This window comes from Leopardus geoffroyi, chromosome D4 (genome assembly GCF_018350155.1).
Source record: "Leopardus geoffroyi isolate Oge1 chromosome D4, O.geoffroyi_Oge1_pat1.0, whole genome shotgun sequence".
Classification (NCBI taxonomy): Eukaryota; Metazoa; Chordata; class Mammalia; order Carnivora; family Felidae; genus Leopardus; species Leopardus geoffroyi.
In genome coordinates this window covers 74,947,331-74,952,269 of record NC_059342.1, presented here as the reverse complement: position 1 = coordinate 74,952,269, position 4,939 = coordinate 74,947,331, and the positions used below count along the sequence as shown (strand labels likewise).

Here is a 4,939-nt window from a genome sequence, read left to right as displayed (position 1 = left end):
TAAAAAAAAAACAGTTTTGAATGAAGTATCTTTCAAATAGAAGGCAGGGAAGCAAGGCAGTGTGGTGGGAAAAGCCCCACATAGGTATCAGAAGGGATGGATTCATGCCCTGGCCCAATCACTAACTCACTGTATGACCTGGAGCTGTTCCTTTCCCCTCGCTGGAACTCTGGATCCATGTCTGAGAAGTGAAGGGACTGGATTTGAATCTATCCAAAATCTCTACCATCTCAGAAGACCAGGATCTCTCATCCCAGACCTGTGAACTAAGATCCCAAGCAGTGTTCTAGAAGCCCCGTAACCAAAGGAAAGGCCCTCACACCAATATAAATCCAATGATACTCGTAGTATCTGGCTGCATGTCACCTCAGCACAGTCAGAATTTGGGGACAAGACTCAGGGTACCTTGCCAAATGATGTGAACAGTGGGATCTAAAATGTATAAAAGAAAGGACTGCCCAACCGACCATCCTGAATCTAAGAGGCCTCCTGGTATTTGGAAAACCACCTGACCAGGCTTGACTCCATTCAAGTTAAGATTGACAGTAAGTCAATAGCAGACACCTTTTGTTTCTTGTGGGGAAGGGCTGTGCATTCTGCAAATGCTCCATCAGTGTGCAGTGGTCATGGTGATGCAGCCATTTGGTCAGGCAATAGCTGCCGTCATTTCTCACATGATCTGTCTTAGGGAACCATTTCTGTGGAGGGTTATTAAGGCCCCAAAGTGTTGTTGATAAATGATTATGGCCCTGTAAATGGTGAGAAGGACTTCTGAACAATGGTAAACTCCTCTCCTGAGTTGGGTAACCATGAGATTTCTCTAGCTCCATCAACCTACCTTTACATCCATCCATCATTTCCAAGGAGCACCTTATCTGTTTGAAAGAAGGACCATTCAGCTTGAAGTATAAATCCTCAGAATTTATGCTTCAGAAGAAAAAAGGGACCCTTAACTGCCATGCAAAAGACGGAGCAAAATTTGCATTTTTCTCAAAAAAAGAGGAGGGAAAAGAAAAATGTAGGAAGTCGGGTGCATTTGTCAGAGAAAGACTAGAAAAAAGTGTAAAAGAAGAAAGAAAAAAAAAAGACCCAGTCTTGTTGGTATGGATGAGAAAGAATTGGAAAAACAAGATAGCTAGGGAAAAAATTTAAGTCATTTGCTGAGCAGCATAGTATGTTAACCTCCTCTTCGGCCTCCTCTATGAAATATTCAGTAAAGTCTACATTTCTCATAACACCTTCTATGAGTAGATTCTTTGGGAGGAGCGGGCATTAGAAGTTTTGAATTGAGCAAGCCAAGTATGTTGCAAACACAGAGACAGGTTTCGAGGACCCAAAACTAGCAAGTAAGGGGGTATGTGGCATTTGAGTTATACTCTAACTCAGAAGGACAAATGAACCTTGTTTAAGCCAACTCATGCATTCTTGAAAAGGTATCTCCAGTCTAAGCTTGTATAAACTAAGGAAATTTTCTACTGTCTCATACTCAAACTTCAGAAAGAATCCCATTCCTTCTCTGAGCAGAAACACCTGACTTTTGCACTTGAGTGATTCCTACTCTCAATCTCTGTCAAGCAATGCTCTGAAAGCCAACAGCTGAAGACACAGGACATTTAAAGCAGTTCTGTAGCAAGACAGAAAAAAAAAGGTAATCATTAGCAACTCAACTGAAAATAATAGGGAGTGGATAACCTGGAAAGTTTAAAACTAGATTCTCTTACTCTTTGAGGGTTAACCAGCCCTTGGGAATGTGGTAGTATCTATGCAAATAAAATAAATAATTTCTCTAACTGGGAACCCAAGCTACCCGAAACATATGTCCCCTTGGGCAAAACCCAACTGGAGCTCACACACACACACACACACACACACACACAGTATACATGCGGAACTTGTATAGAAGGATGATGTGTGAGTTGATAAGAAACTATCAGTGTAGATGTGTTCCTACCCTTGAGAAATTTATAAGACTTTCTTTCTCCAAAAAGTTTGGTAACTTTTTCTTCACCCAGTCTGTCTATCACCCACTGATGCCTCCTCAACTTACCCCAGTTCCCTCTTAAATTCCCCAGTCACACAAAGGTTGGCTCAGAGGAGGGCACAGCACGCCCAGGAGGGTTGATAGGAACAATCTGTAGAGGGAGGAAATACTGAAGGAAATTGGGTAGAATTTACCAAATAAGGGAGCCTTCCAGAATCCCTGGAATACCACTGATTATTCTGGCATGGGGGGACAAAGCCCTTAAGTTAAGAGGATTGAGAAGTCAGTCCCTGTCGTGTCTGGAAAAAATCCTGAGAGATGAGCTAAGCCAAAGTTTGAATGCAAGCCCACTAGAGGGCAGAGACATCAAGTCCTCACATGTGGTTAGCAGCAGGGCTGGGATTTGAGCTAGCAGCTGAGCCCAGCCTCCTAACTCCCCTCTCCATTATTTCCCACCAGCCTTTATTGGCTTTGTCCTGTAGTCTTTCTGTAATTCCTCAGGTCATATCTTTCCAGCCCTCCACCATGGTGGTCCCCAGCATTCAGGGACTTCCTTTGTTCTTCTTTGCACCACTTGGATCCTCCAGGATCATCATTCAAAATGAGACACAGATAGTCTGTAGATTCATGGTCAAATCACAGAAAAAGGTCAGGGTCCCGTATAGAAAAGTATAATCTCTCAGGAACTGAAGAAATAATTTAAAAATTAAAAGCTTACTGTTTTAATTTGAAGTTATGCATGTGTGTATATATGTGTGTGTATAATGTATGTATACATGTACACATATGTGTATGTATGTGTATTATATATACACATGTTTGTGTTATATATGTGTGTGTTTTATATACACGTGTGTGTGTGTGTGTGTGTGTGTGTGCATGCCCACTTTGCTCTAGTAGTTGTTTTACAGGTCACCTGCTTAACCTGTTGTCAGGGGAGGAAGCTTGATTCTTGCTCTGGGCATTGCAAAATGTATATACACTTGTATTTATTTTTAATTATGAAAAGAACAGAAAATAATTTCTTCCAATGCCTCACTGCTTATTTAATAACTATTAATATTTTGCCATATTTGCTTCTGCTTCTTTTTAAAAAGAAAACACTGCAGATAAAACAAAGTCTCATTCCTCCATCCATTTCCCTGTAGCCTCCCCCAAGAGAGCCACTGCCCAGAAGTTTGCACACCCCCTTCACTTACATAATTTTTTAGTTTTTTTCCCCATAAGTATGTATAGTACAATTTTGTGTGGCTTTAAAATTTTTAATAAATGATATCATACTTCATATTACATTATGTGACTTGAAAATTTTCATGTAATGTTAACTTTTTGATATTTATACAGATTGACACACGTAGATCTGGCTCACCTATTTAACTGCTTTATCCTATTTCATTGTTTGACTATGCCAGGTGGTCCATGTTTCTATGGATGAACATTTAGTTTGCCTCTTGATATTGCTACAATGAACACATCTCCCTGAACAGCTCCTTCTATTCTTCTATATAGCAAAAATACTCTTTGAAAATTATAAATAGTACCCTGACACTACTGAGTCAACCTTGACTGATGAGGTTAAACCCGTCTGTGGTCACAGCTCATGAGCTGGAGCTTTGGAATCTAAAAAGCTCTTTCCATCTTTCCTAGAACTTCTGTGCTCTGAACATCCATTCCACACACAACTCCTGAATGCCAGTGTGATGTGCTCCTAGGACCCCATGCCAGGTGCTGGTTCGTGACCCAGCACGGTATGAGCCATGGCTCCACCAGGCTGCTACAGAATCAGCTCCAATTAACATGGGGTCACAAGGCACTCTGGAGCTTCCCTGGATCCAGTTCTTTCTCTAGAGAGTAAATAAAAAACACCAGAAAGCATGAAGGATGAGCACAACCCCAGGAGGAAAATTCTCCCCCAAGACCAAATGTCCGTATTCCTTGTGGTCTATTCCAGACCTCTTTTCTTTTCACACTCCATGCTATCTCCCTGCATGTCTTAACTCCCCCTGGTTTCAATGGCATCTTCTTGCCAATGACTGCATAATTGATCTCTCCAGCTTTGCTTTGCTCCTAAAATTCAACCCCCCATATTCAGTAGCCACTGGGCTCTACCCACTAGTTATTTCTGAGACCTTACAATGGAAGATTGGCACTCCACATCTAGTGTAGTGGCTTTCAAGTGTGTTTACCATGACTCAGGAGAAGAAATGCTCTACTCTGCAAACAAAAATGTGTACACACACACACAACTCTAAGACCAAGGATACATTAAGCAATACTTACCCTAACTGCTCATGACTAAGAAAAAAAAATCTTGTTGTGACCACCTGAATAGATTTGATGATGCTGTCATGAGTCACAACCCACAGTCTACAAATGCTGTTGTAGTGTGACTTTCCCTGCTCCACAAGTTGGAAGGTTCAAAATACACTTTGCTAATTCTATTGAAGCTTGGGTTCTAGAAGAGTTTAGTCCAAGATGGACAAGATTTTAGAACGTTGTCCACTTTTCTAGCAAGCCCACTTCTGTGGAAGTGTTGGGTTTTCTTCAGGTGGCATTTGCAGAGGCTCCAGTGTTCAGATATGAGGTTGGTGGGTGCAGTGAGTCTGAGCGTAGGGACAGGAATATCCACTCTGCTGACATGTCTGTTGCAGATTAGCAGTGGTTCTAGATCTGGCAGCAGTAGCTGCTTCCTGATTATGGTGGTTTCCTGTTTGAAACAGTGGTGTTGTGGCTCTAGAGGGGCAGCTTCCTGATTGCAAGATTGTTGAAAAGACAGCAGCCAACCAAGCAGCCCTGTTCTGTGGGACAGCATTAGAGGTTGCTCCTGAAAGCCCAACCTAGATTCTGTGTCTTCAGCCCTCTTGGCAAGTCTGTGATAAATGCCTTCCTGCTAAACAAGCTGGCATGACGTCTGTTCTCTGTAAATGATCCCTGATGGATACAATCTCAACATGTAAA

General features: G+C 41.8%; 1 long non-coding RNA gene across 1 annotated transcript in view; it reads right to left on the bottom strand.

The window, feature by feature from the left end:
* LOC123593344 overlaps nt 1-4,939 on the bottom strand; it is a 131,206-nt gene that overhangs the window by 106,403 nt on the left and 19,864 nt on the right. The gene's annotated exons all lie outside the window — the stretch shown is intronic.